The 27,051-nt window shown below is 44.0% G+C and overlaps 1 protein-coding gene across 7 annotated transcripts in view; it reads left to right on the plus strand.

The window, feature by feature from the left end:
* The window catches only part of FGGY (FGGY carbohydrate kinase domain containing), a 257,963-nt gene that overhangs the window by 43,217 nt on the left and 187,695 nt on the right, over positions 1–27,051 (plus strand). For 4 of the 7 annotated variants that reach the window (XM_017733514.1, XM_017733509.1, XM_017733512.1 and 1 more), the window contains exon 3: positions 4,986–5,050. The exons of the other annotated variants lie outside the window; for them this stretch is intronic. The gene's annotated coding sequence lies outside the window, so the exon portion shown is untranslated. The remainder of the gene's footprint in view (positions 1–4,985; positions 5,051–27,051) is intronic. 7 annotated transcript variants of the gene reach the window in all.

Below are 27,051 nucleotides of genomic sequence, written 5' to 3' on the forward strand. Positions count from 1 at the left end.
CCCCCTTCTTTCCTGTTGTGTGTGTTTCTGTTTGTCTGCATAAAACTTACCCATTCCAGTCCCTAACTACTATTTAAGGTTGCCTGCCGGCCTGGCAAGTTGTTATGCAGGTTGCACTTAAATAGCTCACGTTTGACTGCAGAGCACCTGTTAGTTGACTTGGAGACAGTAAAATTCAGGGCAAAGGCTTCCCAAACACAAAGGGTTGCTTGTGGAAAAAGACCTTGTTGATCTTGGATGGAGTTATAACCAGCACTTGATGCCTTTAGTGGGGCATTGTATGGTGCACTAAGTCTGTACACGTGTTTCTGTGTGTGAAAAAACAACACTTGAGCTAAACAGAGAGCGTGGAGCTAACGGGCTTTCTTCAGGTGTGTTTTATGGAGCACTATTGAAAGGACTTTTTGTGTAGGGCCCTTGGAAACTGTTTTCAAAGCCCTGCTCAGAAGTGCCGAGGCCTGTGGGCCACCTTCCCGCTCAGGGCGTGCATCGTGTGGCTCACGTCTTCCCAGTGCAGACTTGGGTCCATCAGATCGGATGTTCCTGACCCTGAGAGAGCCTTTTGCATTGATGGGAAGTGGAGGAGCTTGAAATAAAAGTTTTACAGCAAAGTGTTCTCTCTTTCTGCCAGTCATTGCTCATTCAGCCGTTACCGCGCACGGCACCCTTAGCTCTGCTCCATGCCTGCCGCTGGCCGCGCTCTCCAGAGGCATTGCTCCTGCTCTTAGAGTCAGCTCTGCGTCCTGACTCATTCACTGCTGTGTTTGTGGCTTGTTTTGTGGGGTAAAGCCACTGGGATAACCTTGGCAAGATCAAAACAGAGTACTTTGAAGTGACACACGGGCGCAGTATTAATTTTCTAACACATTCTGGAATAATGTTGACATTCATTTGTTCTTTACAGGAGTGTGCTTGTTTGGAAAGATAGACAAGCAAAACTTTTTATGACAACACAGTTCATCTATGAAATAACTTGTTCATTTTTGGAAATTTTGTTTTAAAAAGCTACCCTACAGTGCCAAAATCCATGAAGCTGTTCCCCAGAATGCATCCATCTAACCCAGAGCTCATGAGAGTCTTTGAACATCTTTTTGTTTTTGCTGATTGGTTTTAGTTATTGGTACAATATAAAGAGCATTGCCCAAAATGTTTATGGTGAACCAAGCCATGCCACTGTGTTTTTGGCAAACAAGCATATAATGAATGCTTGCAGGTTCTTTCAATGACCTGTGTGTCCTTCCCCAGCAGCTCTCAGGAGAGGCTGTTTGTGCAAAGGGAGATTTCATAGGATCACACAATATCCTGAGTTGGAAGGGACCCACAAGTATCATCAAAGTCCAACTCCTGGCCCTAATTTGCCTAATTTGCCACATCCTTCTCCATCCACAGTGCCTCAAGGAGCCATGTAGGAGCTGGTAGTTATTTCTTATTATTTGAGCTGCTTCATACCTCTCTTTTAACATTTCAACCACTGTGCAAGGCAGCACCTCTGCAAGCTTGCCGAATTTGGGATTTCCCACCTCACCACAGACACAGACAGTGCCTTTTACCCCACTCCAAATGCCAGAACGAACATGATCCACATGTTTTAACATCAGGCATCGAGGTTCAGTGTGAGGGAAAGCCAAGCACTGCACTGATCACAGGCAACAAGCTAATCTTCTGCTGCAGTTTTTGTTTAAACCTGATGACTTGTGCAGGCCGGATGCTGAAACATTTGGTTTGGAGCTGGGCAAGCACAACTGACAGACTGGATGCTTGCCCATAATGGAGGCAGAGGAAGGAGGAGCCTCTGGTATCATTTAAGTACTTGACTGGTCTTTTCAGCAGGTGTTTTTCCAGTTCACAGCAGGCCACTGACAGCAAAAAGCGCAGCAGCAGCAGCAGCAGCAGCGGTGAAACTGTTACAATGGGAGGGAGATAAAGTGAAGGATTTGTCGGAGGGGCAGTGCCAGGAAACGGCTGAGACATCACATGACAGAGGATGTGCCCTCTGCAGCTCAGGGACTATTTACTTACAGGCGAGACTTCACCAGACTCCACCAAGGGCAGTTCTGGCGAGTTATTTGAATTACCTGACCCACTTGCAGTAGGAAGTCATTATAGAGATAGTAAATACCTACCCCACCCTTGGTAGGCAGACAGACTCTTTGCCAAAATGGTCTAGCTCAGCTTCTCAGAATATAAAATATTGTACCTTTCTAGTTGAAACTGGCATTGCAAAGACATCAGAAACTGCTGCTGTTCCAGTAAACTGCTCCATTTCTTGGCATTCGACCATTGTGGAGAGAACTTCCAGGATTTATGTCTTACCACCACCTGGAGCACAAATAATACGTGAAGAGTATATTGGAAATTTTTGTTAAGGTGCAAATCTCTTGCTTCTCACATTGATGGGAAAAGCTCCCAGGCCTTCTGGCAGTCAGGGAAGTTGCCTGTGATGGAGGAATCCGAGAGGAGCTTTACACAAGCATTCATTTGAAGTGTTAAATAGACTCCAACACAGTTTTTCCTACACTTTTTTGTTTTACTTCCTTGTAGTGAAAGCTGCAACTAACTTCACACACATAACACAGAATCATGGAGTTGTTAAGGTTGGAAAAGACCTCTGAGATCATCAAATCCAACTGTCAACCCAGCACCACCACCCCGTTCACCACTAAACCGCGTCCTCAAGTGCCATATCCACACTTTTTTTGAATACTTAACATGTTTGGTGATTAATTATTGTTACTTGATGGATGGATTTTAAGATTTCAAGGAGAAGCTTGAAACATTATCTACAAGTTATCATTTTTAAAAAAAAATCATGTTACTATTATAGTAAATTGTAACTGTAAATTCTCTCCCCCTGGAATAGATGAGATTTCACCAAGATCTGTGGCCTGCACGATGCTGACCTTTAGCATAACCCTACAAATTATCACCAAAATAAGATTCTAATCTTGCTTAGACCAGAATATAGTTGGAGAAAGTCCATGAAAAGACAAAAGATTTATACTAATGCAGCAAAGAGCAGGTCTGGGCCAAAATAGATATTAATGTAAGAGGACTTGCTTCAAATTAGAATGATGATGGCCTTTGCTTGGACTGTAGGAATAGGTGGTGACAGGAAAGGAAGAAGAAAAGAACTGAAAAGAAAAAAAAAAAAAGTGAAAATTTTAATTCCTTCAAAGGTCTCTGGTCAGAATTTAGGGGGTAATTCTCCATTTGAGAAACCCAGGAGATGAACTTTCACATCCTCTGCAAAGCTGGTGAAGTCTGCTGGTGAAGTTGATTTGATCTACCTGTACCCACTGGGCTCAGGTTGCGCTGTGACTTCTCAGAACACCATGTGCTCATGGGCTGGCTTGGGCTGGCTTAGGAGAGGTCACAGCCAAGTTAAAAGGGATTTATTCTCCTGTTCTCCAGGGGGATTTGTCATCTTTGTACAGTGTTAAGGACAATGCGTCATACTGGGCTCACCAGGGGGGTTAATGCACTAAGGCAAACATCTGTAAGGGACACAGGCACCCAGCTCTGAGGCTGGGATTCAGAAGCCTTAATTAGGGGTCTCCTGCACAGTGATTTGGGAAAATTCAGTGCTTACTAATAGGATTCACATGTACCTGGGCTCTGAGTGCAGGGATTGAGGTAGCAAGGTGGAAAAGTACTGAAGAAGAGGATGTGTGTCTGTGCTTTGGTTGGTACCTCAGGTCCTTTCTGGGATCTGACACTGAATGCTGAAGTTTTATGTGTTTACAGTTGCACTGAGTTTCCTTAGGGAAATAAATCAAACCAAATTTTTTTTTGTTTGACACTGCTATTAAAGTAGAAAGCTGAACACAAAACTGCTGGGGAGGCCCAGAGCTAAACTGGAGCCACACTTCCCTTGTTTCTATTCTAGTTTTGAACACCCTTCATCAACTAATCACTGCCTGGCACAGTATTAAATTTAATCACTGAACTCCAAAACATTGTAATGTGTCTACCTACTCCATGGTTCCATTTGGATGGAAATTTTCTATCTCGTTTAAAGACTATTAAAGCCCTGCCTTTCTTGCTCAGAACAAAAGGCAATTGTTGGATTTGTTTTTTGTTATGTTCGTATTCAACAAAAGATGATTATTCTGTCTGCTCAGTGCTGAGATCCCTGTGAACATGTAGACCTCCTCTCTACTTGCTTTTCTTTCTCCTGGCTGACTACAAAATAGAACCATTTCCTTCTCACAGAAGTGTACGGTTGAAATGCACAAAAGCAGATGTCATTTATCAAAACTTTCAAGGTTTTCCTAGCATAGGTATTAATTAAAAAGTTGATGCGAGGCATAATTGAAAAAAGAAGCAGCGTTGCAAGGCACAGCAGGAGCAGCAATGAGATTAATACACATTTATGATTCAGAATTCATCTTTCATGAAACAAAAACTGTTGTTTCAGTCAAAACCTTTTGACCTTTTAAGAGCGACGTGGCAAACTCACAACATGGAGTTGTTTGTTTGGTCCCTGTTATTGCCATCACACTGTTACCTAGGGAGAAGAGCTGTTTTGATCCTCCTGTGGGCAGGAGAGCAGGATTCTTGCTTTTGGAGAGCTCACAGCCCATTCACAGTGGGTTGACTTTTAAAAGATCCATTTATTGTATGACGCAAGGTGCAAATTATGACTCACTCTGCATAGGTTAAGTTTGTGAAAAATCAACCTATATTCATCTCCTGAGCACCTACACAGCTGCTTAATCCATTTATTATCTCTGGGGTCCCATTAACCCTTTGAAAGGAGAAAAAATTATCTGCAACACAGCCCAGCCAAACTGATGTTCTTATCTAGGGAACTGAAGTTTTTCTCTTATCAGATGTAGTGAGGGGCAGATTTTCTTTTCCCTGGCCAGGATTAGATCACAGAGTGGCCCAGCAGTGTGAGTTTGAGCGTTTCCTCCTGTTCCAACAGCACTCACAAAAAATCCATCGATTGCTGGTGTTTGCTGATACGTGACACTGTTTTCCAGGCCTCACCCAGATGAACCAGATGCTCTTCAGTGTCTGAGTCCTCTAATGATCTCACAGTGATACTGTAAGTAACTGTTGTTTATGATAAACAGCTTTTTAAGCAGAAGTGTGGTGCTAGTCCAGCATGTTTTATTAGCTAAAACTTCTTGTATTTCCCACTTGTATCACAACCTTTTTTCCTCATAGATTTGAGGGTTTGGGAGCAGTTTTGCCGTGTTTGCAGGGCCTTTCAAAGAAGAGAACCACCTCTTCACCCTCTCCACCCATCTCCTCCCCCGTCTTCCCTCCTTTCAAAGGGAGAACACCAGGAAGTTTGGAGATTCAGATGTGGTTCCTAAACCACTGTCAGTGAGGAAGGTCTCCTGTGCTGCTGGAAATGGTGTGCAGCCACTGGTTCCTGTATTTCAACTCTCCTTCCTCTCAGGAAACCCGGAGTCCAAGGGAAGGAAAACCCCCAATGACCCTTGTACAGGTCATTGCAGAAAGTGGTGGTTGCTTAAAAAGGGTGTTACCTTGTGTGCGTTGGCTTCATTCCTCCACCTATCCCTCTTCTGCACGTTTTACAAATAGTGGCAGCTGTTACAGGACTGGCATTATGGGATGGACACTGAGAAATGAAGTGTCTCTTTCTTTGACCCCTTGTTTTTAGTCCTAACTCAGCACAATTTTCCTTTCCTGGTAATAGGTCCAGGCTAGAGGAGGGACTGTACCTCCTCTTGTTACTGTGGGTGATTAAATACTGCAAAAAGCTTTTCTCCAATGTTGAATCAAATGCTGGAATTAATTTACTTCCTCTCTGTTCATAAATACTCTGTGTCAGCCTTCTTCAAGCCACAGTTTGCTAACCTACTCCCAGAGATTCCTGCAGAGAGGAAGTGGCAAAATTGCATGTAAGATTATTTACAGAAAACTAATGTGAAAAATGAACATTGGCCAGATACCTGTCTGTGTCTTTACTCAGGGAACACGTATTACCCTCTGACTTTCATGGTCAATCACAACTAAACATAAAATGTGAGTTTCACAGCCCATGTAGGAGATTGGAATTGAATATAAAGATATATATGCTGTTGTTTTTAAGCCCATAATAAAACTTACTGAATACTCATGAATAATAGATGCATTTAAAGGAAATTACAATCCGCTCCTGTTTAATCCTTGAAAGAAAAAAACCCAACAAATTAGCTTATAAATTCTCTAATGGTTTATTCTTTAGGGCAGAACAATGGAGGCTTGGTACGAAACTCACTGGAATCAATAAAAAGACCCTCATTTTATGCCCCAAATTTGTAACCTACACAGAAGTCTGTTATGGCAGCTGCCACCTTTACTAACACACCAGGGTTCAGCCCAGGTTCCTCCAGGGCTACGGCGGTAATGGCTCTAAAGTCTGGCTGAAACAGCCTGATATTCCCTGTGGATCAGGCACAGAGCTGGACCTGTAACGTGCACTCACCTGTGCCTTACGTCAGTAAGTCTGCTATGTGCTGTTCCACTTGTGGCTCTTGTAAATTAAACTGAGAAAGAAGCGGCTTTTTCGGCCCGTGCCGCTGCCGAAACGCGATCCAAGGCTCAGGTAGGTTCCAGCTGTGATCTCGCTCCTTGCTTATGAACATACATTTATGTTCTCAGGACGTTAGAGCTCCTTCTACATGAGCAAAAATTGTAAAAACAAAATGAACAACGTTCTCTGTGTACAGTGGAGTTATTTAAAGAGCCTGAGGGTTTGAACATAAGCAGACACTGTGTTCACATACAATACAAGCAGGACTTCTGGGTTTTGGCATTTAAAATGACAATTAAAAATACAGCAGGCATGTTTCAGCAACTTTATGGGTTGCCATAAACATCCAGAAAAGGATTCCAACAAAAGTAAAGATTCACTGTAAGGATTGTTTTCTTTTTTTGTGTTCTGCCTCAGTTTTCAGTGTGATGTGTTGTAACACACCACTAAACTAAAGGGCAGAAGGTGTCTCCTGCATTGGAAGCTGTTGTACATCAAAAAGTGCTTCTTTGAGAGAGTCAAAGCTTACAGACTGTTTGGCTCTGTTCAGGTAATTGTTTTAGCTTCCTGCTCAGGAGTTTTCTAAAAAACCTTGAAGAGAAAAAGCCCCAGAGAAGTCTGGGAGGTGAAAAACACTTTTCTTCCTCAGCAAGGAAACAAACACAATAGACTCAAAATCTCTCCCTGGCACAATTCTGGGTACCACACCACTACCTGAATTTTCTTAGAAATATTTACCACAGGAATGACACCTCTGCACAGTCAGGCAGCTCTTCCCACTGTAGGCTCCTGACAGCTTGCTGAGGACTGGGAGCTGTACTCTGTATCCTGTCCCTTTCAGGAACACAGTGTTTACAAGTATGGAAGGCACCTCTTGTTGTGTTTTAGGCATTAAGGTGAGAAGAAGAACCTGAATCTCAAGTTAAGCATTTAATTACAAGGCCTTTCTTCCTCAGTAATTTTTTGCCTGCCATTTGTAAACCTTTGGCAAAAAGAATTCCCCGGCTTCTTTGGCTTGTGAACCTGAATGTCTCATTAATCAACACCTAAATCTCCAAAATGCTTTGAGATGTTGTTGTGACACTGAGTGGCATTTCCCCTAGGATGGTCATCTCTTTCCAAGCCTTAAAATGGGAGATAAAGTGCAGTTTGTTTTTAATAGTTCTGAAATCCACCTTTTCTCTTTAGGACACTTTAGCAATGGGTTTCATTCTGTGCATGTATTGAAACCTCACAACCATCCCCTGACCACCTAAAGATGTTCTCCCAAAATAAATCCCCTGCAGCTTCCCTGGGTTTCTCTCAGTCCCCTCCTCACCATGGGAGTTGTGTAGCTCCTCTTTACTGAACTCCAGCACTGAGATTGTTTTCCAGAAGTCAGGGCTAAGCGAGAAGTAGGTTCCTGCCCTGAGTTAAGCAACACTCCATGTTAGTGATCCAGTGTCTCAATCAAGGCAGGAAGAAGTAAGGAAACTGCTTTATCCTCCTGAGTGCACAAACCAATCCCCGGGGACTGGGAATGGGACATCTGTCAGAAAAGAGGAGATAGAGGGTATCTTAGGGCTGCATTTGTTTCCTGTGGCTGTGCCTTTGGTTTGTTTTATCTCTTTCCTCTCCCCCTTACCACAATTCAAGACTGTGTATGAGCTCTTTTCTCCCCTTTACCTTTAATTTATTTCCTTTAATGAGGCAATAATTTTGCAGTCTGAGGGATTCAGAGCCAATCCCATTCTCTGTTTCTACCTTGCTGTCTCTTTTCCTGACCCTGCCACAGCTGCAATGCCACACTGTGAACAAAAAACTCCAAGGTCCTTTTTGTTTGTTCAAGTTTTGCTTTGCATTCCTTCCCTTTCCCTTGTATTGCTGCTCAGTGTAGCCCTAGCAGCTATTTTTCCTCATGTGGAGCATCAGGCACATCCCCCAGGCCTCCTTGGAAATCTTTCCCTCCCTGGGACATGACCTTGGGCTGGATCTCACCCCTCATGCAGGTGCTCATCACAGAACAAACTTCACTTCTAGTTAAGAGCTATTTCAGGGGCTGAAGCGGGCATGAGATCAGGTGCAATTTTAACACTCAGCCTTTATCCAGGGCAAATCGGATGTTAATTGTAGTGACACTGCTGTGGTGGGTAGTCTTTCTAGCTCTGAGTGATGTTGTGCAATAGCAGCTGTGTGACTTCTTCATCTGTACAATCAACCTGAAACTGTCTCGATTAAATCACAGTTGTAATTGCTGCTACCACAAAAATCCCAAGGGGAAAAGCGGCTGCAGGAGGGCTCCAAAGTCCTGTCTCCAACTCCTGTACCTTGCTGAACATTGCCAGTAGCTTCTCTGGTGATAGAGACCTGGAGCTTACCTGGGACAGAGTTGAATAATCCCTTTCACGTGTTGAACAGCACAGGTTTGTTCCTTGCCTTTCCCTTTGCTCATCCTTTGCTCAAGCCAGTCATGACCAAAACTTTAGCTGTTTGGGCAAGTGTGTTACAAGCCACTGCATCTTAGTCTTGGGAAGTTTATCTTGCTGTTCCAAAAATTCCTCACACTCCTTGACATTTACTTCTGTGGGTATTTGTAGATTGTTATGTCTGCCCTTACTTGTTGTTTAACCATTTAGCTCTGTCCTCATAAATCATTCCCCCCTCAGCTCTTTAGCTGGGCTCCCTGCCTGTGCTCCTAAGTGTGAAAACTCCAGGCTGAGTCCACCCTTTCCATGTCTACTCCCCACGGGATTGTATTGATGGCACAAAGTCGTTGCTCAAGCCATGATTTCATTCCTGGTCTATTGCATGATCCCATGCTGACCAAAGGATCTCTGGTTCTCTGCAGCAATTCTCTGGTTTTATCTCCCAGGTCCTCCCACATACTCTTAAGAGTTGTTCCACCTCTTCCCCTGACCTAAACCCATCAATTCAGGCTCCTTGCCCCTTCTCCCCAAGACCACAACTTCTGGGAATAGCAGAGGCAGGGAGTATCCCTGCAGCTGTTCTGTTTCCACTTTCTTCATCCCTTAGTCTTTCCTGAAGGACTTCCTAACAGCCAGAATCCTGTTCCAGGGGCAGCTGGAAGATGGGCATCCACAGCACATCTCCCAGGTGGGTGTCTGGTGGTGCAGCTCCCTGGAGCAGGATAAGGAAGAATAACTGGCTGGATTCAAACCTCCTCTTCCCAAATGTGTGGCAGGAGCTGCTGGGCAGGGAACTCGGCCCCATGTTTACCATAGCTTGGGAAATTCTGGCATTTTTGCCCCCTCCTGTGGGCACCTGTCTGCATTCTTGGAGTCTGGCCTCGACACATCAAATTTCAGGAGCTTCGTGGTGAGGACAGGATGTGCTGTTGATTAAGGCATCTTGGAAGCTATCTGGATCTTAAAATAAATTAATTGCCACAAAATCTCCAGGAAGAAGTGAACCCTCCAAAAGGTGCATTTATCCAGTTTATGAAGACACTTACAGTGACTACAGCAAGGATTGGAAATAATTAAGGGTTGTGTAAGGCAGAGGAATTACTTCAGAGTGCAAATGAGGCTTTGACTTTTAGGGAGAAGAAAGGAACTTCTTGTGGGCAGATTTGCTCAGAGCTGCCTCTTGCAAACTTCCTTTTACTTTTTTGTTACATTTGTGTGCGTGGTTGCAACCATAGATACAAGAAGGACCAGAGAGATCCCTAATCTGGCACAGGGTATCATCCAATCAGTTTAGCATGTTCTACCATCACGTGCAAAGTACAGTGTTGTTCTCTTTTTGGCTGATAAAAATTTGGAAGTTGCAAAATGATCACTAAAGCAAGAGACAGGACATGATGGAAGACATTTATTTTCCTAAAAGCTCAAAAAATCTAGACAAGCTCCCAGTCTGTGCTGTGTCTCCTTCCTACTTGCACATTCATTTTATCTCCTCCACTCTCATCTCACTTGTTCCTGTGTTAGCTGGGGCTGATCCCTGCAGTTCATTCTCTTTCAGGGCTCTTCCATCTCCAGGTTGGAAGAATCATCCATTTGCCTTGTGGCAGCAGAATTCAGTTCTGAATTTGGGATGATGTGTTGAAAAGCTACTTTTGCTTCGCCTTTGAGCTCCAGAACCACCCTTTAAAACTCTGAACATGAGCAAGAGGGTCCAATATGACCATAAATTAAGTTGAATTGTACCTGGGAAGTTTAGTCTTGATTAATGGCTTTGTTCAGTTATTCTACTTGTTCATTTATCTTTACATAAACATAAAAATCATGCAATCATCACATTTTCTCCCCGAAAATAAAGGAGATTTTTTATAAAAAAACTTAACTTTCTGCGTGTTTTTTTTTGCTTCTGTGAGTGTACACATGCACTTTTTTATTTTGTTGAATAACTCCCTTGAATAACTCCCTCCACATTTTCCCCCTCTGTTTAAATCTCTTCAGACATAAGGCAAGTACAGAGGAATAACTCCCAAGTGTAAAAAAGAAAAATCTTGTTCCTCCCTCAGATCTCCATAATCATGGCTAAGTGTTGCACGTTTATTTAAACTGTTGTAGAAAAAGCCACTGGTGTTCAGCAAATTATATTAGATTTTCAAAAGCATGGCAGAGGATTTTGAAATTTGATTTTCTGGGTCCCGGATGAGAAAGAAGAACTGCAATAATCCACTTGGAAGTGAGGGTCTTTCAGTTCTTCCTTGTTAGTAGTTTAGTAAAAGTTTAAATATTTATTCACTCGGAAAGGTTAGTCCCTGCCATGCCATCTCATGCCCTGCTACAGGGTTTTGTGCTCTTTTTTCTGGGCCTTTCTCACCAGGTCCATGAAGTCTGACCTCTCTTATTGGCTTCTCATTCCTCCATTCTGTATCGATCATGCTGGAATTATGACCTCTACAGAAGGAAATCTGTGCTTCAAGCATTCAGTCTGCCCTGGCATGGGCTACACACTCATCAGACTAAGCCAGAAACAAAGCTGGGATCCCTTCTGAAGGTCAGGTTGAATATTTAAAATGAACCAGAGGAGATCTCTGCATTGGAAATGTCCACATCATCACTGTCCTCTTCTTCAAAAAGCATGAAGATTGAATCAGGTTGTCTGATAGAAACAGGTTCTGCACTGGTATTGCACAAACAAATGTGGGAACACTGCAGTTTCAGAATCGATTGGGATCTGCAAAAATGGGCTGTAATCCCTGTGACCTCCTCATGAGCTGTGAGGGCCTTATAGGAAGAAATGTGGGACCAAGCTAAGAACCTTTGTGCTGGCTGTGGGGAACAGTTCCATCTTTCTCTGCTGGGGAAACATGGAATCCTTGGCTTAGGGTTGATCCCATGAAATGGCCTCACGCCCACTGACTCAGGGCACTGTGTATAAATTGGGTAAGCAGAAGCTAATTGCCTCCTGTAAAGCATCTCTCCTCTTGAATCCTATGGGCCATTTTATCCCATGACTAATTGCATGTCTTCTCATTTGCATTTGATCCAGCCTCCACAGAAGGTAGTAGGAGTTAATTTTCTGGGAAAGGAGTTGAACTCTGTCCTCAGCGAGTGAGTTTCTCTGAGCAGATGGATGTTGCTGAACAGTGCAGTCAGAGCAGGAGCTCTGCAAGAGCCATGGGCTGATGGCAATTCTCTTGGTGCTGCTCAGGAGAAGGCCCTTGGCAGACCCATCCTCTCTAAGAAGCAGAAGCACACATTTCTGTGGCTTGCTCTGCAAGCACCTTCCCCTCAGAGATGGTGCATTTAGAGCACCAAGAGTGGAGGGAAGTGTAAGAGGGTTTCTCTCTACTTTCCAGGCCATTTCTAAGCAATTAGAAAAGAGTAATTAAGAATTCAGCTGACTTGACCATTAAATAGAATAGATTTTAAAAGCCATGACATTTTTTTTTGAGCAAAGATGCATTTAGAAAACCTCCTTTGTTTTCAAAACACAAGCTTACACTGTGAGTTGCGGACACGAAATTGTTACTACTTCATATCTGCAGCTGAAAAAGGAACCATGTACCTCTGGATGTCAAATGTGGCTTTAATCTGCTTCACAGCTTGTTTTGTTTTGTTTTTCTCTGTTTCATTTCCCTTTGCGGTGTTAAACTCTGACCCTGAAAGGTGAGGAAGTGGAGGAAATGGAAGAGTGAAATTTGGGGAGTCTGAGGCAAAAAAGCCAAGGGAACCACGGGGCAGCCTGTCTGGCTGGGAGATTGAAATGTAAGTGGACTCCTCAAATTAATTACTTTGGAACCCACTCACTTATGGATGTGGACTCCCTTAAGCATAAGTCCTACATTATGTCACCGAGATGGCATTTGGGGCTGATTTATGTTGGCACAGGAGTGGCCATAAAGTGCATATGTGTGCCCAGAGTAGCCCCTTTTCAAACAGAGCATGTTTATAGAAACAGGAAATGTGGCTGGAGCAGGAGCCCCCCGAGCCGCTGCTGTGTCAACAGCACCACAAATACAGGTATCCAGGATCTGCACCCTGCCTGCATTTTCCATGGATTTCCACTCTAGTCTGTAACCTGGAACATACTTACCAGAGATTAGTGGTTGGTGGATGGAGGAAAAATGACTTATTAGGTGAAATTTGCTCCACTAAAGATGCATATCTGACCAAGAGCCACAATCCAGATTTTAATCCTTTTCTTTCTTACTCTGTCTAATCCACAGCTGATATTTCACAGTGATAGTCACTCTCTTTTTTCCCTTCCTGGAGAATGAGGACACATTATATTAATTATATCTGATTCTGTAGTGCCATAATTTATCTTTAATAAAGTATGTGATTTCTGTCTGAATACATCTGAAGCCTTCAGGTCATGTTCAGGGAAGTGTAAACTCTTCACAGTTCTTTATAGTCCATTAGAAGCAGTTAAATATATACAAGCACTTTTAGGAGACAGAAAAGCAGATGTAAATGGAGATGAAAAATTGCAGAGCAGTTTTGGTGACTGAGAAAACTGTACTCTCTGATTCCTCAGATGCATTTATTTGGATGTTCAGTCTTCAACCTGAGTTGTGAGGTGCTATAAATACACACAAATAACCATCTCCATGATCCATTTGGATCTGCTGTGCCTGTAGTGAACTGAGAGGGCTTTCATGCTCCCAGAGTGCCAAGTTCTGTGCACAAAGCAGCCTCCTCTAAGTTTCTAAGGAGAACCAGTGATGCAGGAGCAGTCCTTTTTCTCATGTGGTATACAGCCCTCTCTTTCTCTTCCTCAGTCTGAAGAATCCTTGTGTTGGTATTGAAACAATTCAGGAGATTTTTTTAGGGCACATCTGATAGTGGGAGCTGGAAGAAAGAAGATCTTCCTGTTGTCTCAGAGAGGGAATGCATGTGAGTCCTAAAGCCCAAAATGTTGTTTGTCAATGAAGATTAAATTGAAATAGGAATCTGTAATGAGTCTTTCCCATGGATACACTCTACTCTTACACCTTTAGAGCTGACAGGAGGTGTAAGCATTGCTCACAGGAGCACATCTGTAGCACAGTGACTGACAGCATTAACCAGGTAACTCAGAGAGTCTGGTTTGTGCCCAGATTTTACTGAAAAGCAGCAGTAACTGTGTTGCAGTTCTTGCTCAGGGGATGTAGGTAATCTGGGTCTAACTGAGTAGGCTATGGGAGTAGGACTGGTGTATTACTCACTGAAGACTTACATTTCCTTTGGGGATGATATGGGAAAGTATTTCTATCAGGGAAATACAGTTCCTTCATCAAGTATCTTAGGCCTTGTTTATTTACTGATTGCAAGTCAGATAAATTTGTCAAAACATTTGTAACCTGCAGAATGAAAAGCAGAACCAACCAACCTGCCCTTGGTGTTTTACTGCATGAAATATTTCGTGTCTGATTGCTGAGTGTAGTACTCAATGAATATCCTGACATGGTCCCTGCTGTTGAGGAGCACAGACAGGAGATGTGATGCTGTGTTGGGTTTGGACTGGGACATATTTTTCTGCTTTTTATTGGAAAATTGCTTGCAGGTAAATGCTTAGTTTGAGTTCTCCTTTGCTGTTTCATTTCAGGGCATGCTGGTGTGTTTGGGAGAAGATTAGAACAGAATAACAGGCACACTTATCAGAAGGATTGGGAAACAGATACTGGAGTGCTGAGTGGGTGTCATGGGGGAGGGTTTTTAACTTCCCTGGATTAGTGCCCAGCACAGGGGTAGATGTAGGAAAAATCATGTCGGCAGAGAATCGCGTGTTCAGTCTCTGTGGGTGTGAGCTGAGGACGCCCCACAGCAGCCTGGAATTCCATCTCTGCTGTCTGGAATTGCAGGAATAGGCAGCACAGGAGCTCTCTGATGGCAAAAAGGGCCGTGTTCCCCGTCAGAGCAGTGTCCATGCAGGCCTCAGATGCAAAAAGATCTGTTTGTTAGAAATCAAAATATTTCTTTCCCAAAGGAAAAGTGAAAACTACAAGATTTTCAAAGTTCTGCAACACACTTCAACTGTTTGAGAGAAATGTTTCTCTTCAAATTCGTTGGAGCCAACACTTGTGTCTGTTGTTGCTCTGTTCCCATCTCACAGAGATCACTGCCTCTGAAGGACTTATGGCAATGCACTTTACTGGGATGGGGAAGAGCTGCTGGCTCCAGCAGCCAGTTTGTCACATTGGTAACAATTCTGAAAATTAGGAATTCTCTGAAGGTGCACACTAGAAGGTTTCTGGGAACCAAATTTCTTGGTTTTGTGCTTTAGCTTTCCTCTCAAATACAAGCTGTGGTGCAGAGTGTCCATGTGCATTTGTGAACTGGGAGTGTGGTTTTAACACCAAGCTGGCCCCTAACAAATTCTCAGACTTTATAATCCTTCTACAATTGTTTGTGCCCCCTGTGTGTACTTGAAATGAATGTACATGATACACACAGAGCCATCAGAGCCGGATATGAAACAGGAACCTCTGGAGTGAGCGTGAGTCGGACGCAGATGTAAAAGCCTTCAGGAGCACACGCTGCTTGCTGATGTTCGTCACAAAGGGGATGGCCCGGAATCCCAGCCCAAGCAGATGTGTTGCAATAGGCACAGGAAGAGATCAGTCTTAGTGTCCCCTGATGGCTTCTCCTGGAGGTTTGAGGTTATGCCAGCTTTTGTCTGTGATCCAGCCTGGATCTGGAATGAAGCTTCCCAGACGTGATGTGTTCATGTTTTGGTATCTGTGAAGCAAAGACTTGATGTGAACCTGGACAGTGGAGCAGCAACTTCTTAAAACTTGTAACTTCCCTCTATTTGCATAAGAATTAGCCAGAGGAAGAAAAATATTTATGCTCTTTTTGTATGCGAAGTGTAGAAACTGAAGGGATTCACACTGAGATTTCCCAGCTGTGCTGTCACAGAGGTTTGCAGCCACACTGCAAATTCACCCCAGAGCATCTTCCACAGTGATCAGCTCCAGCCTCTGGTCCTGCATAACCTCTTCCCTTTCCCCCTGCCCTCCCCCAGATCCTGGCATCTTCCTTATCTCTGATACCCCTCATCTGACCCCTCCATTCCTGGTCTCACAGTGTCTCCTCCAGAAGCTGGACAAATTGACAGGTCTGTCAGGAGATGCACGAAGGGAACCCGGGGTTATCTCAGTGTGCAGCTTATCAAAGGGTTGCTCTCAAGAAACGTATCTGGGAGCAGCACGAGTCATCCCAAGCTGGAGACAAGTGGGGGCTGGGCCAGTGAGTTCCTCGGGACCAGCTGTCTGTGGATATGGGGGAAAGAGGAGGACTCTGAAAATAGTGGTGGAGGCACCCTGAAGGCAGAAGGAGGTGCCTGAGATTGAGAAATGTGGAAGGAAAGTTATTTTTTTGGTATGCATTTGGGGACTTTGAATTAGCTTCCTCTGTAAGGAAGGGCTTCCTGGAATTCTTTGACCAGTTTTATACCCAGAAGGGAATTCTTTGGCACGGGATTCAATGCACACATGGGATTTCACTTTGCAGTGAGGCCGTCCTGTGACAAACCACCTCCAAAATGTAATCAGCAAAGTTTTCCTCAGATGTAAACTCTGTGACTGCTTCCACATTGGACTCCTGCTTGCTCATTCCTCGGCTGGTTTGTCAAAACTTCACAACATTTAGGCTGCTTTTCCTTGCAGTGCTGAGTCATTCTCTGAATGGAGTAAGAATTAAAGGGTTTGTTACTGTAAATTTTGCTAGCCTCTGTCTGAAATCCAAGTGAGAAAAACTGCAATGTCAGTTTGCTCCAAACTGAGCTTTTAAAAGAACCTTTGTCCTCAATACTTTTATATGTAACACTTGCACATATTTTGTTTTCTCTGTCACTTGTGGTCTCTTTAATTACACCACGGGAATCTGAACTGTGGCAGGATCAGACACAAAAAAAGCATGACCAAAGGAAAACAAAAGTTTTATTGGTTTTAAGTAGATTTTTCAATCTAAGAGGTGACTCTCCTGAAAAAGCAATATGACATCTGTTTGCAAAGGTTCTTTTGGAGCCCAGAGAAGCTGTGGCTGCCCTGTCCCCTGGAAATGTCAATGGCCAGGTTGGACAGGGCTTGGAGCAACCTGGGATAGTGGAAGGTGTTCCTGCCCATGGCAGGGGGCTGGAACAAGATGAACTTTAAGTTCCCTTCCAACCAAAACCTTTCTGGCATTCTGTGATTCATGTCCAGGATGCACCAGTGCATACAGGCACTGATGGGGCACGTATCTGCTGCAGCCTCTTTGCTGGGTACAACCAAAGCCATAATTTTAAGGATTATCCTCGTGCACACAGAGGAAAATTCAGTTTTCAAAATTCTTTATTGGTGATGAAACATTAGCCAGAACACTGTTGGGTTTTCTGATGTCAGTGTGAGCTGATGGAGTTGGCAGTAAGAAAAATTATCCTTCAATTATAGGCTAAGCATGTTTAAAAGAAGTCACTGAGACATAGATGGTATAGAGCCCCATATTACTATTATTATACTCAGTAAAAAAAGAGTCCATAGCTGTTCTCTCTCCTCCCTCCTCTGTTAAAAAATTAGTCTCTTTGTCACATGTAAGAGCTGTACAAGTAACAGGAACAAAACATGTAGGTGTTCTGAACAGAGTCATTAAACAACATTTGTTAAGCACACCAAGTTCTAGACTAATTCATTCTGTAGCTTTTCTGTTCCATGTGCTCAGGTGATAAAGAATTATGCAGAACTTCCACCAGTGGCAATTTTATTTCTTGTCTTGAATCAAATGGTGACTCAGAATGAAAATGTCACTGAGACATGTGCTGTGGTGAGACTCTGTGGTTGCTGGTTCCAATCACCCTGTAACTAGAAGGGGCTCTGTTGGTGATGCAGGAACCAAGACCACCTCTGCAGGGATAAGAATTAAACTCCACTTTCAGCAGAAAAGACAGTAGTTGGTTGATAAGCCACAAGCTTAAAAATGTTGCATTCAGTGGTTCTTCAGAGAAAGGACACTATTGATGAAATAGAAGCATTGAATGGTAAGAAGTCTGTCCTCCCAGATGTTAAAATGGAATGGAAACCTCTTCCCCATTTTTTTTACAGTCTTTTCTTCTAGATAATATTTCTAACTTCTTTCTGAATCTTCTGTGATTGATGATAATGGTATCATGTAATGATATGGTATAATAATGATACACAGTACAAAGATTACAGATTAAAGGTTACATATTTATATATATATACATAGCATGGCACTGGTTTTGGCTGTGGTAGTTGCCATCAGCACAAATGTCCAGGAGGAAGCATCCAGCCCTTAGGCACTGTTTAAACACCAGGAAAGTTTGGGAACTGCTGGTCTTGGGGTTGGGTGCACCCACTACCACTGTATTTGATACTCACTCCCACTTGGGATTGAGACTACCTACCTTCTCTGCAGAGTTTGAAATGCCACTGCTCTGAATGATTCTTCGCCCACAGAAGGAGGGAGGAATTCAAATCAGCTGGGAAGCAAAGCACTCTCTGCTGGGAATAGGAGGAAAGAGGGCTTCTGGTGGTGGGAGAAGTGGGGGAGGAAATGAAACCACTTTTGGGGAGAAGTGGGCTCTGCAGCATGGGGGGATATGGATGAAGTGGGACAGGATGTAAGAGCACCAGACATTGGCAGTGGGGAAAGGAAAATGGATGTTCATCAAGCCCTAGCCTTGGGAAGAAAATGAAAGATAATACAGTGATGGAAAAGAACCTAAAACTTGTTTTTTTTCCATGAGGATACCCAGCCTGATGATTTGAGGTGACCCTTGTCTTTCCAAAACTGTTCTCCCCCGCTGGAAGAGATGCTGCACTTCTGGCTGAATCCCTGCAGGCCCCAGCAGTGGTTTTAGCAGTGCCATCACCTCCAGGAGTTGCTGGACACCCTTTCAGTTCCCCGCAGGAAGCAGGAGCCAGTTCTGGTGCCTGGCACACGTCACCCCTCTGTGTGCTCTGTGATTGCTCTGACTGTAAAGCTGAGAAGCCCAAGCAGGAGGTGGGAGAGATCTACAAAAGGAAAGGAAGGATCAGGGAAGAGTGGCTCTGCTTGCGTAGTTGGGTGAGGGTGTTTTTGTTGCAGAGGTCCCTATTTTTAGGTTTTATACTTTGCCATTGTCTCCTTTGCTGTGAGCTGAGCTGCTGCCTCCTATTGCTTCCCTTCACAACAATGTGATCGTAAAAGATGCAATTTTGACCTCATCATGTTTTGGATTTGCTCCTGGCCTGCTTATCATGCTAAGTGAGGGTTACTAGGGAAGGAGCATCAATCCTGACAGGATCCAAGGCTCCAGGGATAAAATGACCTAACTTCTATCTTAGGATGTCAGCACTACCACACTTGTCTGTGTCAGATATCCGCAAACCTTAGACAGGCTTTCACAAGGTGCTCCTCAGATGCTTTTTTACAAATTCATTTGGAGATCTCCCCATTTCCCTTCCTGTTTTTAAGTCTTGAGAATGCAGATGGGTCGGTCGCACTTTAAGGCTTCTTCATGCAATCAAGTTGGAGAAAAAATTTTTAGACATAATTATATACCCTCAGGAACTGGATCTTGTCCAACTTTCAGAATAAATCACAACAGTTAGTAGGACTGTACTGGATTGAAAAGTCCAGAGAAGAAATATCACACACAAAACGCCTCACTTGCACTAGTTTGTATTTATTTTTATATTTACAGGTTCATTTACTCACAGGTAGTGCAGAAATATGACCTGTTTTGTTTCGATAAAATCAAAACATGTTCATTCTTAAAAGTGAAAGAGTGAAATCAGATGGATTGTCATTGCTAATTTAGGCAGATTCACCATCTTTTGAATGCTGCTGGTTTAGGAAGGACAAGGTTAAAGTGGAAAATACCTGCTCTTCATTATGCAGTGCAACTGGAAGGCAGCCAAAGTGTTGGACAATCTAGTCCAGCACTGATTGCTGGACAATCTAATCCAATCTAGTCTGGTCTGAAGGGTGTCTCATCTGTCCCTGGAGCAGAGGGAGCACTGCCTGAGCTGTCCACACTGTTTGGATACCGAGGAACTTTCCATATCTGCCCCTCTCTTGATTTCCCTCCTTTCTGAGAAAGTTCTGAATGCTTCTTGAGTACATTCTCTGTGTTTTGAGATAACACGTGAAAAGGAAACTTCTTGATAATTATTTTTTCTGTTAGCTGCTGGGGAAGTCTTTTCTTTTTTCCCTTCCCAGATTCACATGACTCTCAGGAGTCGAGGAGCAGATAGGTAAGCACTAAAAACAAACGCAGAACCATCTGGTGTGTGGAGGAGGGACGACTCCCACACTGATCTCAGCACTAACGCGCGGCATCTGCGCGGGGCTGGGGTGGCAGGGACAGGGATGTGCAGCACAATCAGCCACAGGGAGATCTGGCAGCTAAACACCTTGGGGGATGAATGATGGTGCCCAGGCCCCTTTCCACAGCAGCCTAGGGGGCAGGAACAGCCCCAGTGCAGAGGGAAGGGGTCAGGGGACACACATGGGCAAGCGGGGCTTTGCACTCTCACTGTGTTTTAAGTGCTGTTGTGTTTGTTCCCTGTGAAAAAGGGCAACAAAAAACCAGGAGTGGTTGTTCTGCCCAGGAGAGTTTCAGCTTCTTCCCTCAACTTACAGGATGGGCACAGCATTCCCTAAGGGGCTGAGGGGAGGACAGAAATTCCTCATGGCTGCTGTCACGGAAGCTTCTTCAGGCTGTGTTGACACCAGGAAAAATGGATTCCCAGTATTAGTTTTTTTGCAAGCTGCAAGTCTTGTAGACAAACCAGCCCCAGACCAGGGCTGTTCCGAGCAGCCACACTGCCAAACCTGAGATGAACTTGCTAAAACTGACTGAGCTTCCAAAAAATCCTGCTGCCTGTTTTGGGGTCATGTTCAGCCCTCAATCCAGAGCTGCTGCTGAGAGAGACCTGATCTTGCTGGCAGTGAAACTGATCATTTCTGAGGCTGGGATAAGGTGAACTGTCACAGAGCCAGCAGTAAAAGTGTGATGCACATGAAGCTGCTGAGCAGTGCCACCCTACTCTGTGTAAAGTCTTTTACCTGCTCTTTTTACCTCCCTTTCTTAGTGAGGCTAATGATAATACCTAAGGATACTCCCAAAGGCATAAGTGGTTCATATTTACAGCAAGCTTCAAAGACATAAGTGGCTACAGAGTGGTAAAGTATCATTATCTGCCACTTTGGAGAGATGCTCCAGATTTGTAGAAAATTGGGCTGTTTATTCTACAATTCAGTGGAAAAATAAGTCTCTATAGAAACTACCACTTCAGAGGTATTTACATTTCTCTACTATGAAGCATCTTGAGGAAGAGCATTCCCATAAATAGCAAACTGAAGTTGTTACATTTAGTATAATAAGGTAATATTTACAAAAGACAGTGTATGTTCTAAGTCTTATTATGGGGTTGCTGTGGATCCATGGAATATATTGTTAGGAGACTCAAATTTCCCAACAGGAAAAAGAGTGACACGTAAAAGTAATGCATAAAAATTCCTTCGTGCCCTCCCTGGTGAGGAAGCTGCAGTGAAACTGAAGATTGAAGCTAATATCTCTGGCAAAGCTGATTCTTTAAAAGTTCATTTCTGAGTAAGATTGCAAGAAAAACACCCACATTTGTAGCTGTAGATGCCCTTATATGCATGTGCTTGCAGTTAGAATTTGGGTATTTGTTACTGGTACTGAGCTGGGCAGTTTCCTCCAGCTCTGCAGTTGTAAAGCACCACATGAGTGTGCTGGTCTGTAGTTATCTAATAGTGAAAATGATACGAAGAGAATAAAGAAAATAGAAATAGCATTTTTTTGTGTGTTTGCAGTGGTGGTAAAAGAAGTAGATTTGGAAAGGTTGGTGAGCAGTGGATAGTGAACTGTATCCCTACTTCCATCCTGTGTCCATCTTTTTCAAGGAATAGATCAAGCATTGCAAGAACATTCCTTGAAAACACATCTGAGAGATTCAAGTGCCTGAACATCGCTGATGTCTTTTTTGGTGGTTGAATGCTCTGAAAAATGTCAGCCAACACCTTTAATCAGGCCAGTAGCAGTGGAAGTTTATGCTCCAGATGTCAATTAATCACTCCAGTGATAAATAATGGCTGAAGTGGTTCTTGGTACCAAAACATCTCACGGTGGCTGTTACAGGTGCAGAAGCAAGAAGCACGTAGGAACCAGTATTGTCTTTTCAAGGTAGTAGTTTAAGTCAATTAACTAACAAATGCAACCCCCAAATAGCAGCCAATAAAAAAGGAGGGGCCCGGCTGCTGCTTCCTAAATCGGATTTGTTCTCTGACAGATGACTGAATTACAGGTTTTAATAGCAACAAATTGTATCGGTGCTGTCTTGACCCATTTACTCCATCCTGGTGTCTCTCCCATGCCTTTGTTTTGTTGTTTTTCTTGCCCAAGATTCCCAGAAGCCTTGAATGCAAGACATAATGACACAGCTCCTGCCCTGGTAGCACATTGTGCAGTCTTTTGTTTCAAGCACACAGCATGCACCCAGACTTGCTCATAAAATATCCATAGCAAAATCATGTGATGCCTGTCTCTCTTATACATTTTTAAGAGCTGTGCCCTAAATCCATTAAAAGACTGTGAGGCATGAATAGAAGAATAATCCTTCGTATCATGTGGGTGAGAAAGGAGTTGGGATCAAGTAACTGGACATATAAAATGAACCATATGAATTTGCTGACTACCAGACTTCTGCTATGGGAACACAGGATCTCTTGAAGTCCAGCTCTTTTGTCTAAATGGATGAAAAGTGTTTTGCATAATAGAACAGAGGAACTTTGCACAATAGAAATGGAGCTGGTGTAAAGAGAGGCTAGAGAAACAACAGCTCAAGAGTCAGAAGATGGTGAGGACCATGTGTATTGATAAAAGGTACCTTCTGATTTCAGGACTACTAAGTTGAGGGAATTGTGTCTTTACAATAAAGTACTTTTGGAATGTGAAGTGGTTGCTCTTACTCCAGAAGTGAACCTTGGAAATTCAATTCTATATGTTGGAAAAAAAAGGCCTTCATTGTTTTATCCTTAGGAGAGAAGCAGGGAACCTAACACCAGCCCACATGGATGTTCAAAGGAGAAGGGAATCAGCCACTAGGAATGAAAGAGTATTGGGTATCTACATCCCTAAGGCTCTTTATAAAATGATGTTCCACACCTCTTGTCAGGCATCCTCTCATCTGATCTCTTCTGTAGAACTGTTGTGTCTTTAATTTGGAAAATTTACACTCCACCTAAGTCTTGGTGCCATACTTCCTTTTCCTATTCAGTGTCTTGCATTTTGGAATCATTTACAGATGCCCTTAGAGGTACCTTCCACTTTTTAGCCCTGTCCATAGGATTTCAGATGTATAGATGGGGCTCAGAAGCAGCTGGTTTTCCTTCCATAGAAGGTGGGAGGGGATGAGGAGGGGACAGAGACATTGCCCTTACCAGAAGCAGGGTGTTGTGTTCCTGCTCCTGTGTCACTGCCCAGCGATGCAGAGCCCCTTGCACTTCCCAGGGCCTGTCCTCCTTAGGGAATGAGAACCTCTGTCCTGAGGCGAGGTATGGAAATAAATGGCATTGGAATTTACTGGCAAAGTTTACAGTTCTAGGGTTAAATGCAGATTTCCATAACCCAGTGGGGGTGTGCTGACTGAATACAGCCCCACACAGCCACCTCCATGGGTGGATTGGTCAGAAACGCCCAAGAAAGCAGCACAGTGTTATCTGGGAAAAAGTTAGAGAGAAAAAGTAGCTTCAGCATTCTAATTTCTTTAGAATCTACTCCCAAGTGCTTGGGTCTCTTGAGTATGAGGTGATGCACAAGTCTTCTGGTGCTTTTGCACACTTGAACCCCAAAGCCATGGGCTCTGGCTTCATAATGCATTCTTGAGAGCCTTGACTGTATGAACCATGGGACTACACAGGTTTCTGTTATTAATTCACCTGAGTTCAGAAACAGATCATGTATTGTCCTCACTTGCTGCTGGTGTCCCTCCTCTGAGCTTGGTGGAATTCCTTGAGTGAGCACAATCAGTGTTTGCTGGTTAGAAACGGGCCAGAGGACAAACCAGCCTCCATATACTCTCAGACTTCATTCTGAAGAAAATCCCTTTGACAGAATCTTCAGTAACTAACTTATCACACAACTTTAAAAGCACAGTTTACTGTAACTATTAATTTGGGATTTTTCTATTTTGGTCATCTGCTTTTTAAAATGACTTGTTACTAGAACTGCCTTTGCAACTTGTTACTCTCTTTTCTACTTTCAGTTTTCTTCTGTACTGCCTTGGTTGTAAGTAGGCTGTGGTTTTCTGAAAATGGAACTGTGATGTTTGCTGTGTTTTCTTATACAAGACCTGTGTTAAAAAAAAAAACAAAAAACAACAAAACAAACCCAAACAAAAAACCCAACAAGAAACCAAACCCAAAAACCCCAAAAACCAAATGACCACCATAAAACCCAACCTAGCCAAAATCTTAGTTCTTTCCCCCAAGTATTTAAGTTACTACTATTAAAACAAGTTTAACATAGGCACTATGATTGCTTCCCCAAGATACTGTATTCACATCTAAGTTGAGATTTTTAATACTATTTTCATTGGGTCCCATTGTGTGCGGGGAGTGTGTGCACAGATCAGCTTGAACACGTGAAATGTGGATACTTGACCAAACCTGCAGGGGATGAAGTTTTCACAATTGTTGTTTGTCACCTTTCTTTGTCTGTTTTACAAATAGCAACCTCAATTTTGCATTTCTGTCGCTGGATCCCAAATAATATCAGGAGGCTTCTCTCTTGGATGGGAGCCCACCCTCCTGGTTTGAGAGTGAGGAATTAAAATTACCAAAATACTCTGATTTTCAGCACTCTTCTTGGGAAAAAAGATGTTATTATTAGTATATCCTCTGTATTTCTATGTTGACTTCCTCTCTGATTTTGATTTAATTTTCATATGGTAACTTTGATTCTTTTCTCTTTCCATTTTAAAATACCTCAAGTTACTTCAGGCACAGATTTTTTGGTAAGTAGGTGACCTCAGCTGTTGCTCTCTTCAGCTTGTACTAAAATCAGCAATACCTCCTTGTCTCACATTTCATCTGGGCTCTTGAATGTAGTTAGAGAAGTTGGGTTCCCAAATCAAGAGCATGGGATACTCTCCCTGCCTCTCTATTCTGTGGGAAGTTCTATCCTGGTGGGTTCCTGTTTTGGGTGAATAAGTGGGGCCTGAGCAGACACAAGCCATTCCCCTTGCTGCACATTCTGCTCTGGCACTTGGCTGCCAACACTCCTTCCACCACTTTCCTGCAGAGCTGTGCTTGCCATGTCAGGCCTGGCAGGGCCTGGAATGAGCCATTTCCTTCACATCTCCTTTGCCTGTAACAATCTTGAACTTGTTGACCCATGTGCCTATTAATTATTGATATAACGATGCATTATTTAGGCTTGTTTCAGCAGACGGATACATTATTACTAGGCAGACATTTGCCAGACAGGCTGATAGATAGCATCCTAAAAAAAGTCTCCAGTTGCCTTTGTACAATAAAGGCCTGTAATTTCATTACTTGCCTCCCAACCCCCCCCTCTTGGTACCATGAAACCTTAATAGGAATCTAAGTGTAATAATGATCTCTTTAGACAATGGGCTTAATCTTGACTGTGCTGGAGTTGTGGTCCTGATGTTGGTCAGGCCTCAAAAATACAGAGGAAGTGGTCTTCACCAATCTGCTAAAGCTGGTTTTCCTAAGATAAAATGAAATTATTTTGTTCTTCAACCCCTTGCCGTAGAAAGGAGAACTGATTTCTCCCTGGTTGCTACGAGCTGTGTTGCAACACTCCAGAGCTGCAGGCAGAGCTTGATGTGCATCTCCCAGGGAAACCTGCCTTTGATTTCGTCTACGGATCCAAGGAAAAGGCATATCAAAATGAATTATCTGTAATTTAAAGCATGCGTGCGGAGCGTTTTGGAGCCTTTGGAAGTGCAGCGTCGCCCCAGCTGAAGGAAGAAGGAGGGAGCCCAGTCCTTGGTGGGAGCTGTGACGGGATGAGGAGCGCAGTGCGCAGCCCCAGCTGACAGCGGGGCCGGGGACGTGACAGCTGCTCACGTCTGCTGCTGCCCTCCTTCCTCCTCCTCTGCTGCCCTCCTTCCTCCTCCTCTGCTGCCCTCCTTCCTCCTCCTCTGCTGCCCTCCTTCCTCCTCTCTCCTGCCCTCCTTCCTCCTCCTCTGCCCTTCCTCCTCTTCTCCTGCCCTCCTTCCTCCTCCCTTCTGCCCTCCTTCCTCCTCTCTCCTGCCCTTCCTCCTCCCTTCTTCCCTCTTTCCTCCTCCCTTCTGCCCTCCTTCCTCCTCTCCTGCCCTCCTTCCTCCTCCTCTGCTCGTCGGCCTTCGCTGTGTCGCAGCCGCCCCCAGCTCTGATGTCAGAGCCCCGCTGCTCCTCACGCCGTCCCGACGAAAGCAGAAGAGGCACAAAAAGAGGAAGGAAAGCAAACGAAGGACAAGAAGTGCAGACTCGAGTGTTACAAGTCTGACGGCTCGTTGGATTTCCACGGGCTTCCTCGGGAGAAACAGTCAGTGCTGGGGAAGCAATTTCAGAAAGAATCAGCTGCTGTTCTCAAAAGTGATCTGGCACCGACTGCTCAATGCCGTGTGGGCACGTCCTGCTGCAGTCAGACCCACGGTGGGGTTCTCCTCCTGACACCTTGGGTGTCTGTGCTGAATGTTTTCATCCTTTGTGAGTCACTCCTGTCTCATTTCTGATTCCCTGCTACAGCAGAGCCAGGAAAGCTCCCTTAGTTCAACCCCAACGTGACCGTATGTGTTTGGCCCCATTGCTCAGGGTCATCTCCCTCTCAGACTCCCCTCACTATGTGGTCACACTGATATTGTCCCTGGTTTTCAGGAGCCAGGAACTGCTGGTTCAGCCAGACTGCTCCCCTTCCACAAAACCAGGATCTCACCCTCAGAGTCTGTTAATCCCTTCATTTCCCCCTGTTCAGCCACAGCCCCAGAAGTCCAGCCTTGTTAGGAGGGCAGCTCTTCCAAAGGGATCCTTTAGGTCTGTCTAAACTATTGACAACAGAGCCGGACAAAACAATAACTGAGGAAACCTGCATCGATTTCCTGGCTGCTCCACAGTGTATTGTGTGTCTTGGTCAGCAGCTTTGAGATGTCCAGGTTTCCTCCAGCT

Source organism: Corvus brachyrhynchos, unplaced genomic scaffold (genome assembly GCF_000691975.1).
Source record: "Corvus brachyrhynchos isolate BGI_N302 unplaced genomic scaffold, ASM69197v1 scaffold34, whole genome shotgun sequence".
Taxonomy (NCBI): Eukaryota; Metazoa; Chordata; class Aves; order Passeriformes; family Corvidae; genus Corvus; species Corvus brachyrhynchos.